The sequence below is a fragment of the Oxyura jamaicensis genome, chromosome 8, assembly GCF_011077185.1.
Source record: "Oxyura jamaicensis isolate SHBP4307 breed ruddy duck chromosome 8, BPBGC_Ojam_1.0, whole genome shotgun sequence".
NCBI lineage: Eukaryota > Metazoa > Chordata > Aves > Anseriformes > Anatidae > Oxyura > Oxyura jamaicensis.
Genome location: NC_048900.1, coordinates 2,723,480 through 2,736,157, shown reverse-complemented (window position 1 = coordinate 2,736,157; position 12,678 = coordinate 2,723,480). Strand labels below are relative to the sequence as shown.

The following is a 12,678-nucleotide window of genomic DNA, read 5'->3' as shown; positions in this document are numbered from 1 at the left end:
CTGCTGGCTTTGGAGCACTGTTCCCAAGAAACCCAGCAAGGAAGGCTACCAGTGAAAGAAAGCTGGGCAAGGATGCTTCTTTGCAGCAGATATTTGGCTGCCAGATCAGGTGCGTGAGCCAAGGTACCTGGCCTCCATCCAGAGCAGGCACCGGAGGAATGATCAGCCCCAATTCTTTGCGTGTCCCCTTCTCATTTTCAGGAATTGGGAGATTTCTGGTACATATATTGTAGAAGAGTGGTGGATTTCTAGCATCTGAGTAAGTTTATGGTTCACATATGGTGCCACCAAAAAATACTGGTTGTACAGCATCAGCGCAGCTCCTGGTATCTAGAGCACGTGTGTCAATACAGGAGTGGCTTTTGACAGACCTACTTGGCAGTGGATTTACAAACACTTTTCAGAAGTCCCCCTTCATTCTCATAAGTGCTTTTAGGGCCTTTTTGAGTGTTGTCTGCGATGCATAGGAAAATGCCACAGTTTATCCCATAACTAACCACAATATTTAATTATTTAATGGTGGCTATAAAACAAGTGTAACAAAGGGAAAACTGTTCTGAACTTTCTTGACACTAGATACGGCAAATACTTGCTCTTTATCTGACACACCATCATTTACTCCCTCAGCCTTTAGAGAACAGCAGGATAGCTGAACTATCGATATGTTAGAAGAAAAATCATAGACAAGGAAAGTAAATTCTGACATTTTGAAACTAATGGTGTAGCTCATCTGATGCACTGCATGCCTAATACTTGATGAAAAGTCTAGAGGGAAGAGCTTAATGCACCTTTTTAAATGTCTGCATTTCAGCCATGGGCTCTGCGATCATTTGTGCATAGATACACGATTGGGTACACGCATGTCATGACTGGGTGTGACGGGCTTTTACCGACAGTTCTTCACATGCAGTCAGCTGCTTAATGAAAATGCCTTTTCATAGTTTCTTTGGGTTTGAGCTTGCGTGTGTGCATGTGTGTGCATATACACACATACAGAGAGGTTATGGGCAGATAGCCTTTTTCATTAAGCAAGTGACATTTTCATGCTGGTGCAGCATCTATCTATCTTCTTTCTGGCAAAGCTGTGTGCCTTTCAGTCAGCATCTGACTAAAGATCAATGAGAGAAAGCTTTTTGAAGGTGCTTTCAGGTCCTGCGGCAAGGGAGATGATCAGAAAGCTGCCATAAGCTTCAGACCCACTTGACAAATGAGGAACTATTTTGGCGCTCTGTAAACTGCTGTCACATCAGTTAGAAACACTAATTAGAACTACTTTGCTATTGAAAGTGTCCAGTGCATTAAATACCACTTCTGCTTATTGCAATTAGCTTATCCATTGACTTACACTTCGTACCACAAGACTATCAAAGATGGAAATGCATAAGGGATGGCTTAATAATTTATGAGGGAAATTAGAACTGAATGGCAAATAGCTTTTGCCTGCTACCCTTTGACCTTTCATTCCTTGTAGAGCACGAAGCTCATGTGAAATGTGCTTGTCTTCAGTTTTGTCTTGCTGAAGAAGTAGACAACTCAAGATACCCAAGTAGCAAACATCAAACTGTTGTCTTTTTCTCAGAGTGATGCAAGGATAAAGTGATGTGGGTAGCTTCTGAGAAGCTGTGGGACATCATGATATCATGCGGCCTGTAAGGAAGAGAATTGTATGCTCTTACTATACTGTTCTCCATAACGGCTCTTATTATTGATAAAGCAGCAAGACTTCATTAAATAATCTATACCATGTGGAGTTTAGAATAGGTGGTGGTGTTTTTAGTGACATTTCCATTCTTTGCAGGGCAATCCTGTAGAGGATGGAATCTATTTTTTTTAAATAATTAAAAAAAAAAAAAAAAAGTAAAAAACTGTGGCAACTTCATATTTTTATTTTAAAATTTAATTATGAGTCTGTAACGTTTCAACGTGCCTTAGAAATCAGGAGAAATAAGCTAAATGCTTCCCATGCCATAAAGGACAGAAAAGTGGCCCAGCCACTAAGGATGCTAACACTTTACATTGTACGTGGATGTTTTTAGCTGAGAGGGAGGAAGAAAATATCACTCTTAAGTAAATAGCTGGTTTACAATCTCAAGTCACGAGGCTGAATTCCTCACCCTGCTTTTGTTGTGACCTTGGGCTAGGCACTTATTCTTTCTGTTCAGGTTCCTATTCATGATGTCAGTCCCTAGTTTAGTTATCAGGGTGTTAGAGAAGATCAGGATTTGTCATTTGTTGTTTTAAATAAGACAGTGTTCCTACCACCACTCATCCTTCTGAAGAGCTGGAATTCAGCACATATGACTTTATCCTCAAGTGATTTCTTTTGTTCTTGAAATTCTGTACATAGGCCAGCTCAAAAACTGTGTGTGTTCTGTTACTCAAACATTAATAAGACAGAGCTACAATACATATTTTTTTCAAAGAGTGTTAATTTAAAGCAGCAGACAGAAAACAAAGCAGCAACGGGGCATTGTCATCTAACAGTTCCTAACAGGAATCATCTTCAGAGATCTGTTTCCAAAACCATGAAACTCAGCCTGTTTTCAAATGCATTTGTATGCATTCGGTGATCAGCACAGAATGTTCTTTCTCTGCCTGAAGTCCTATATCTCACCACACTACTCCACACAGAAATACTCGTGGAAAAAATAATGACTATTTCATCTTCACAATCTTTAAGCGATGGCAAGATAAAATACCAACAAAGGCATAAATATACATACACTCACATAAATGCAAGTATAAATTACAATATGAAATTGGTATGGCTCTTTACTCTGAATATATTTACAAGTTTGGTTTTGTTTTTTAGGAAAGAAGTCTTTGGAAAATCAGAGTGGGATTGCAAGGTGTCAATCCATACAACGAGCTTCCTGGCCTCATTCTATGCAATGAGACTCCCCAGCCTACAATCAGAGCCAGCCAGCCCTGCATCCTCAGTTGTCCCCTTCAGTTTTGATGCACATTACCAGGGGAAGGGAGAGAAGTAGTTGTTGTTGTTTTTTGTTTGTTTGTTGTTGTTATTTTCAAGTAGACATCTGAAAACCAAAGGTCTTTCATGTCTCCAGAAATTCAATGCAACATCAAGGACTTCTGACCATTATGAAGCTATGGGACCCTCTAGGAGAGCTATGGAAAACTGTCAAAGTCCAACCACAACTCCTCCACCATCGCCAGCAAGGTTGGTATTGACACCAGTGCTTGGGCAGGAGGAATGGAGGCTGTACCTCCCAGCCGGGGGCTTTGCTGTCCTTCATTTCTAATTGTCTGTGTCCTTCTTTTAAGACTGGTAACCTTAGACCAAAGGAAAAAAAAAATAATAAAAAAAAAGAGGATGATTTTTAATCAAGATTAAATTTAACTTGGAATAGCCATTCCCACAGCAGCTAACTGAGAGGTAAGAATGTAGCTTTACCTAGTAGCTCATAATGTCTGGGATTTAAAGAAGTTGGAAATAAGCAGGAAATCAGGACAGCAGGAACCCAGCTGTGGCACAAGTGCAACGCATACCTACCGATATCCATGTTAAAAACTAAAGATTCCTAGCAAATTTTGCATAGCCTGCACAACTTTGAAAATCCTCCTGGTTTGATGTTTGTGTCAAGTTTCACCTAGCATTAGTCAAGCCCTGCATCGTATTTAATGTCGGTTTTGGTATCCATCTGTGTGAGACTGTGTCACAATATATTGCTGGCAAGACTCAACAGGGAGGCAGAACTTGTGCACTGACTTTCCCATGAGGTTTCATGTTCCTGTAAAATCAGTCATTTAGGGATAAAAAAGCTGCAGTATTAGTTTAACTTGCTATTTCACATGAAACTGATGAGACAATCCATGTAAAAAGAAAACAGCACTTCAAATGTCATGTGCTTTATAACATGTATTGCGATGTTGTTCTTCTGATAATGTCTTAATAGCTGGCACTGCGTGCAGGATTTTCTGTACTGGAGTGTCGTGTCCGTGCACAGAGCATCAGTGATGTTATGTATTCACCTGTGTTCTCCAGAGTAACCTTAGAGCAAATCCTTAAATGTGTACTACGCATAGTTACAACGTACTAGAAAAAGGCTGTTACTGCATTCTTTTCTATTCGCTGTGTTTGTATGATCCACAAATATGGGTGAAGTATTGGCACTATCTCCTGTGCAATCCCCAAGAAAACTTAAGAAGTTTAAAAAGTAGCTTTGCATAATTTCTATACCCTTATACCAGAGGATTTTTTGTACTGCTTTAGACATTTTTGGTGCCTTTAACTTAGCTTACTTTTTTGTAGACTTCTAGTGCACCAGGTGGAGTTCATCTACTTCTGCAGAAAAAGGTTCACCTGCCAAATCTCTTAATGAGGGTTTTCCTCCCCAGGCACTACTGATTTTATCGTGCTCCTCCCCGAGAGGCTTTAAAGCTTCCTCCAGTGGTGTCTGTGCTGTGGGACAAGGTACACTGTGTCCCAGAGCTGCTGTGGGAGCTGAGACCATGTTAGTGCCCAACTTGGGGCTGTCCTGCTGCAGCAGGGGTCTGGCACTGGCTGGTCTCTGGTGGGGTTTGTCCCCTCCTGCTGCCAGGGGCAGGATGTGCCCAATCAGGCAGGGGACAGTGAGCCTGGGCCCCTTGCCCCAGGTCTCACCATGGGATGCTGCCGGGGCTCCCACTCCTCGGCAGCCCTCAGTACTGAGGGGATGCAGTATGGAGTAAGTTTTTTTTTTCTCCAGTACAAAATGTCAATGTATGAACTTTTTTTTCTTTTAACCAATGTACAAGGACAGCCTGGTTAAATGCAGTTGGTTCTGGATGTAAAGGTAGTTCCTAAGCTGTTATTTGACCAAGGTAAGTCATTGTGTGCTCTGAAATAGTGGGGCAGCCAAATGCTTTGTAGCAGCTGTTACTGCCTGAGAAATGTACTTGTAAACTCTGGTTGGACTAAGCCATTTAAAATTGCTGTAGATAGAAAAATTCCAGTGAATATTTTTATATTGTAGTTGAAAATAAATATAGGGTATATAAAAATACTCAATAAGCAACTGAGCATGAGAAAAGTATAAGAAAAATTGCTATTGCATAAAGATATATAGTTGCAACAATGGACTGATATCCAATAATTTACTACTACTAAGTTCTGAAAAATGGATGGCTGCAAAGTGTTTGCAAAACCATTATTTTTCAGTTGACATGTGGCTGGATTATGTGAACTGACTCACCATTTAAATGGGGCTACTGAGATTGGTACATTATTGATTCAGACAATCCTTGACCTTAGGGATATCACTTGCTGTAACAGAGGAAACTGGCTTTTAGGCTAGAATTCTCCATCTCTCTCTGCATCTCTGTTATCTGACAAAACTGAAGACAAAAAGATTAGGGGAGCAAAGCGTGAGTTAATGCCAGCAAGGTTGAGCTCTCCTGGGCTGCTTTTTCTAATGAAATAGCATAGGAGCTCTCCAGAAGAAAAATCCAGAGGTACCGAGACTTTAGGTAGTCATTTTAAATCAAATTTTCACCCAGCCTGCTCTTGTGTGTGTAAAACCTCAAAGCCATCTGTTTTACTTCCTTGCGATACATACTTCTTGTATTAGTAACACTGAGGTGAAGCTCCAGATGCAAGATGCTGTGAAGTCTCCTACTCACATCTTTCTTCAGGGCAGGCACAGGGTTCCTGTGAAATAGCATCAGACTTGTGTCTGTACAATAAATCCAAAGTGCAACAGCACCTGGGCTGGCTTAATGCCTGTAAGCTGCAGCTGAGCAAGGAGCAGCGCAGTAGTGCAGGCCGCGGGGTGTGTATGGGATGCATGTAAGGGTTTGGGCTGCTCCTTGTTGATGACTTGACACCCTCACGCTATGACCTGAGACAGTGCACCTACCACGGCTGTGGACTTGCCTTTGGGTGCACGGTCACATTCATTTGGCCATGTACCCCCGCTGAGCAGGAAGCCTGCGGTCGAGCTCATTCATGCAAGGACTGTGCCAAAGCCTAAAATAGTTTAGTTTCCTCGGGCTCCCTGTAGAGTCAGACAGGAGATGTGAGCTCTTCTGCAAAGCAATTCAGACCAGGTAAGGAAGGAGCCTTTCCACTACATCCTTGGAGACCAGTCTCCCAAAAAAGGCACTTACATGAAGTGACTGACTGCACTTTGAGCACCTTTTTCATCCTATCCATGAGGAAGATGCAGCATCTGTTTTGTCGTGTGCAGACTGTATAGCAGGGATGCTGCCAATGTTAGAGGCAGGGAGAGGGATGTGGAACAGGTCTGTCTGTCCAGATGGATGGCAGCAGCCTGGGCTGGTGTTGCAGGAGCCTGCAAGTCTGTCGCGTGTGGATCTGAGGGGGAGCACCTGGTGAGAAGGAAGGCTTCTGGACCCTGAAAGCAGGGCAGAGAAAGTGAATGTGTTTTAGTCCTGGTGCAGAATACATCCTGCGTGTATTCTGCATGCAGGGAGTTGTGGCTAGGATGTGCAGGAGAAAGGAAAGGAGTTAGCTGCTTGGATTACATGGAATTATCATGCGATCTGGGTGTTCCAGCTTCTCTGGACATCTCAAACAGGACTTTGTCAAGAATTCGTTGGAGACAAAGAACAGGTTTTGTTTCAAGAAAGCTATCAGTGGCCATTCACCAGACTGCCTTCAGGTCCAAAAACAACAAATGAACAACAAAGACTGCTGATCAGTCTCAAATTAAATTAAAGCTACACTTTCTTTTTAAAGGATCTTATCCCTAGGCCTGTCTGTGGTCCAGGCACTGTGCGTACCTTCTCAGGCTGTCACTCATCAGGTTCCTAATGGCTATCAATCTCCAGACATTAAACGGGTAGCCTGGCATTTGCCCAACGGGTTGCAGCATGATGCTGCAGCTGCTGAACAAGTACTTTATAAAACATGATTTTCTGGCTTTTTATCAGCTATTTCAAATCCCAAGCTGCAAATCAGTTGCTTCCTTTTTAGTCATATGGAAGCAAAACAAGATGCACCTGAATGCTTTTAAAAACAATTACATATAATACTACTTACCAATGGAAACGTCTAGCCAGCCGTCCTCCATCCTTCCTCTGGAAACCGTAACACTTCTTTCTTGTTCTTTTGTATGCAAACACTATTTGTTATAATCACTGAGCATAAATCAGATAAAAGCAAAATCTGATGTATTAACAATGAAAATGTTCTGAATAAAAACATGGATTACCATGGGATTTTTCCTGGGATTGTGCACTACTCAATATGATTAAGATCCTCAGAACTTGTCTCTGGAAGGTTTATTTCATGATCAAAGTGGACATCCAGTTTTTCTATGCCTATTTCCTAAGCAGGCTGAAGAATGATCTTCTTACATGTATTGCCTTTCCTAGGCACCAAGTTTCACTAAAGTGATTTGTGGAAAGGACAATTGGCAATGTCTTGTGGCTGATCTCTTGCAGCCTTGCTAGTGCCATTGAAACAGTGCAGAGGGAGCTGCTTGTTGGGAGCCTGAAAGCTCACCCTGTGAATGGTATTGTGAAAAGAAATCCCTCTGGCATGGGAGCACCTGTGTGCAGTGGGCTGTTGTGGGCTCTCCTGGCAGAGCAGCGGCTGTCATGTGCACACTGCCTGGCTGGGAGGTTCTGTGGTGGGAACTGGTTGAACACTGAGCCCTGTGGGACCTACGTGTGCCAGGCTTTGGGGATATTTCACTTGCAGTTTTAGGCAGCTCCAAGCCACTCACTGACCTTTTGAAAGCTTTCTAGATCTCACAGTTGGAAAGCACCAGTGCTGGATGCTGATAGTACTGAATTATGTATAATAAGTTTTATTTCCTTTTGCATGTCCAGATGATGGTCCACTAGTGCCAAGTTGCAGTCAAAAACATATGAAAAATTAGTATGCCATGGATGCAAGGAAAGGCCATGACCCAGGACCACGTCATTGGACGACTGATATCATGTCATACAACAGGCCTATCCAAAATTGTGATGGCCATGTCCTGCTGTGATCTGCAACTCCAGCCAAGGTAAAGTCAGACAGCAGATTTTATTATTATTATTTTTTTTCCTAGCAACAAAGGAAATCCAATAAAGTCTTCAGAATTATTCCTTAGGTGGATCAACATAGCATAAAATAGTAGCGCACAGATCAAGAGAGTCATATTGAAGCTGAATCTGTGCTGATGGAGAGATGCTTTCACTTGAGCAAGTTCTTGAAGCACCTCATTGCCTATGAACTGGATTATTTTTTCATAAATTGAGGACAACAAATAAGAGTTTAGCCCTTGCCGTTGTTGCTGCATGTGGCAAGCTGATCTGTGAGTAATGGAGCAAGCAGAGCAATCTGTTCCAGAGCCTCCGCGAAATTTTCCATTGTTTGGGGAACGAATTAGTCCATTCTCTGCATGAAAGGGAAAGTCACGGTTAGGAACTTGATTTGTTGCAATGATCTTCTATAATGCATTGCACTACCAGTGACATTCTCACTGATATTGGGGTCCTTTGTGTGCTTTGTATCAGTTTTATTTTCTTGCCAGGAAATTGAAACACCTATACATGTAAGGAAGTCAATCTTTGATCCTTTCTAGCTTAAAAGTGTGCCTGTTGACATGCTTCAGATCAGAGACTACATTTGCAGTGGCACAGAACCAAGTTATGAAAAGTTTGCTAATTATTTTACTCTATCTTCTTATTGCGATGTTAAGTTTCCTCTCAACATCAACTCTGCTTAGTTGTACAGGGCGTGAAGGGTCTTTTGGGAGCTCTGAGCAGTGTTTGAAAGGGTGTGGCTTTCACCCTGCTCACGTGCTTGCTAGATCAGAACCGGTTAGATACTTCCCCTAAAGTAAGGGTTAAGAGAAATCTCTGAATTGTGACTTATCAGGACAACCTGAATGCCACCACCTCCCCAGTAACAAAGACCTGTTTCCGTGGGGAATTCCTACCTGGAACATGTAATTCTAAATTAAAGAGTAGGCATTGGTATCAAGAAACCTTTAACTAGGAGAAAAAGACATGAGACAGAATAGAAAAATAAAGGGGGTGGGGAGGAAAGACAGATGGAAAGGGAGTGAAGAGGAGATGAACTTTACCTAAAAAGGCAGATCGACCTTCAAGGATAGGGAAGTGGTGAATGCTAGTGGTGAATTTCCCATCTAATGAAGATGAAGAGAGGGTTTTCCCTTCTATTAAAAGGCATATATCACATATGTAAAAGGTCGTACATCGCTGTCAGGTGATATGGTAGCTGCTGGACAGGCAGTGAGCAAGAGCTCGTTCCTTCAAATGTCTCAGGACCTTGAAAAGATCATGTGAAGAGAGGCTAGTTGTCTGTCCCTGCGGCTGTGCAGCGGGCAGACAGCCACCCATGCACTGAGGTAGCGAGGAAAAGGTGGTGGATATGCCACCCTTCTTCTTCATCTTGCACCACGGGTAGGTAGAGGGCCAGAGATCCTGGCCTTGGGATCCTGTGGGTTCAGGGACAGGCAGTGAGACTGTTTTTGTCCTCTCATAAAGGACCGCTGACATGGTCCTTCTCAGCCCAGGGGAAACCTAATCAGATAGCTCCTCTTTCCATGGCAGCAGGCTCAGCGGCTGTGAACACAAGGCAGAGACACCAGCTGTCCTTGTACCACTCACCTAACCTCCCTCTACAGTGGGCATATAGCAGGTCTGCAGGCACCAGTGCTGGGCTCAAAGCTTTCAAGGATCTTGCCATTCTAGGAGATTTCTGGCACCATTGGGCTGGCTGGGTACAGGTGAGCCCCAGAGGCCAGGGCTTTGCACAGCACCTGCCCCACAGCTGGGGAGAGGAATGTGAAGCCTTCTGGCTGAGAAATAGCAGCATAAAGAAAATATAAACTATGCTTTGTTTGAGATTGCTTATAAATATCAGAAGTGTTAAGGCAAAATTGTAATTTAAAGCCTGCCTTGTTATATTTGGGATCCTTGGTGCTTGCAGCATAGTGCCCCCTGAGCTGGAACAGCACACCCATGCCTCTTCCAAGCTCTCTCATGTTGCACCTTCTGCATGTAGTTGAGTATTTTTGGTGGCCGTTTTCTGGATGCTACAGCAACTGGAACAGTGACCAGAGCCCTGAGCTCCCCACACCCAGACGGAGACTCCTTCAGCAGGGGCACAGGGACTGGCCAGATGCCTCCCAGCATTGCAGGGGCCATACAGAGCTGATGCAGGGTTTCTGGTATACATCCCAGGTGTCCTCCGGGGGCTGGAAATGCCTCCCTGAGCTGCCTTAGCTGAGATGCAGATAAGCCTGATTCCTCTCACCAGCTTACAAAGGGGCTGGGAAAGGCTTGGGGGAGGTGACTGCTGCTGCACTGGAATGGTTTAAAATCTCACTGATTTTTCTTATTTTACTCTTTTCATTTTCCTCTTTGCCCCTCAGAGGGGAATGTAGACTCAGACATAGAGTTTAGGATTAGGGAAGGATTTTACCCCTTTTGTCCACTTTCCCATAGAAAATGCCTTTTTAAAAAGGGAGGCTGAGATTTAGGTGCAGGTCTGTTACAGACCTAGAAACCAGGTCTAAAGTCTGATTTTGGATCCCAACTTACTCCAAAGTCAATGATGAAAGTCAGATTTAGGCTGGCCTAAGGAGTACTGCTCAGAAATGTGCCATGCAGAATATTTCTGGGCTATACCTGAGCTAAATTAACTCCTGGCAGCTTTCAGCGATAACATTTCTGAAGCTCAGTCTGTGGGGTGTTTTTTCAGGGGTCATTCAGCAGTGTCTAGCCACAGAGAAGAGCACTATTGAACTCCTTGGAAAAGCTATGAAATTTCATACACTGGATGCAACCCCAGGAGACTAATCCAGCCCCAAACACTATCACTCTTAGATTTGTGTTTCATTCAAGAAGTCATGAAGCAATCTATTTTGCTGGAAAAAAAATCATTATTTTATCATCATCCTGAGTACTTTCCATGAGAACAAAATTTATCAAAAAATGCCTGAGATATTTGTGAAAGATCTCAATTGTGCAGAAAAGCATTTCATTGATTGTGAACTTAGCCTTTCTTTAGATTTTTCTGCTTGTCATTTTTACTTAAATACTAATATTAATGAAGACCTAAACATTGCCTTTTACTATTGCTTTTTATTTTATTTTTCTATAAAGATTGCTCATAATTCTACAGCTATCTTTTTCCACTTTAAAAGGTTCTTGCTTCCTATTGCTGTCAGGATAATGCTGCATCATTCCACCTAACTACCAATAAATAGAAATGCAGAGCCATGACTTCTATTCGAAAGCATGCAGACTCCTTTGTACTGTTTCCTTATATACAAATATATCTTCCAACTTGTAGCTGTAGTACAACATCTGAATTAAATCATGACTTATTCTTTCTATTAAAGCTGTGTTGTCCTTGCCATTATCCCCTTTTCCAGTAAATGAGTACAATGAAAAATTGATTCTAGCTGTATTGGACTGCAGCGAAATAACAAAAGATGATTGTTACATTATCAAAGTCCTCTCTGCTTCCATAATACAGGAATTGAAAACACCTGTCTTTATCTTCTCAATCAATAATGTACCTGAGTCACATTTTCCTGGAAAGCACTTTAAAGGTGTCCACTGTATGTTATTTAGATTTAACAAATGCATTATTCAGCCTGTCTTCATTTATTTTGATTACCTGAGCTTGCTCTGCTATCCCTGTGAGTTATATAAAGCCTAATATTAAATGCCACACTAGACTAGTATGTCAGTAACAATATCAGATGACTTCTCTTATGTGAAGCAGTGTGACAGCTGAACAAGTACACTTCGTAGAATACGTGTGGAAAACTTGTGTTCAACAGGGACATTTCATCACATGCTGTTCTCTTTCTAAAAGGCAAAGCAGAGGGCTCCAGCTAATGGCTGCTGGAACAGAACGACCTAATTGGAGGCAGGTTTGGGAAGAGCAGCAGTGGACACTGGAGTCTGAATTCTGGAAAAGAGGAGCCAGTGTTGGATGCCTAAAACCGTCAGCTGTGCTTTACAGCCATGCTTTTTAATATTTTTAACAGGCTATGCTTAAAAGCAGCTAATTTACTGCATGTCTCAATAGCAGTCTGAAACTATCGAGCATCTAGTAAGAACAGAGAAATCAGTGAGCAGCTCTAGAGACACGGCCATCATTTCAACATGTGCATTTGCATATTCCATCTAATGCCTGAAGTCAGATGCCTAAAATTAGTAGGTTTATTTGGATGTGTGGAAATAATTGTAATTTGTTTCACAGCAATCAATTTGTGATGCTTTGATTTCCCTTTCTACAGAATTAAATTATTAAGGGGCAAATACGATTTTCAAGATACTTTTTATCATTCCCTCTGCTTGAAGTTTTGTCAAGTTTGACACGCTATAACCCAATGTTCAACCACAAGTAATAAATATTAAAAATAAAAATCAAATGAAAAACAAATTAAGTATGAGAAATGTAAGAAAGGAGGGACAGCAGGATTGCACCTTGCTAGGAAATGATTAACATAGGGGCCTCTTTTCCCCATCCACTAATTCTTTCATCATTTCTAGATGCCAGCAGTGGTCTGTTAACCCTAGCTCAGTCAGGGAAGAAAAGGTGTCCCTGGGGTTCAGAGGCAACCTTGCACTTAGGTGAGGAGATGCTCATGTTCCTCCTGGAGCACCTGGTGATGACCTAGTGCTGTGAGGTGCACTGCGAAAAGCCGGGGTGGCACCGGCCCCATGTACCCTGGGCAG

General features: G+C 42.3%; 1 long non-coding RNA gene across 2 annotated transcripts; it reads left to right on the top strand.

Annotated features, from left to right (window-relative positions):
• Positions 1 to 4,650: 4,650 nt before the first annotated feature.
• LOC118171014 lies at positions 4,651 to 12,281 on the top strand. 2 transcript variants are annotated; one of them, XR_004753001.1, is made up of 4 exons: positions 4,653 to 4,688; positions 7,339 to 7,478; positions 7,798 to 7,976; positions 11,810 to 12,281. It is a non-coding gene; the product is annotated as an uncharacterized LOC118171014 (long non-coding RNA). The 2 variants fall into 2 exon arrangements; XR_004753000.1 differs by lacking the exon at positions 7,339 to 7,478 and having other exon boundaries at positions 4,651 to 4,688.
• The last annotated feature ends 397 nt before the right edge of the window (positions 12,282 to 12,678 follow it).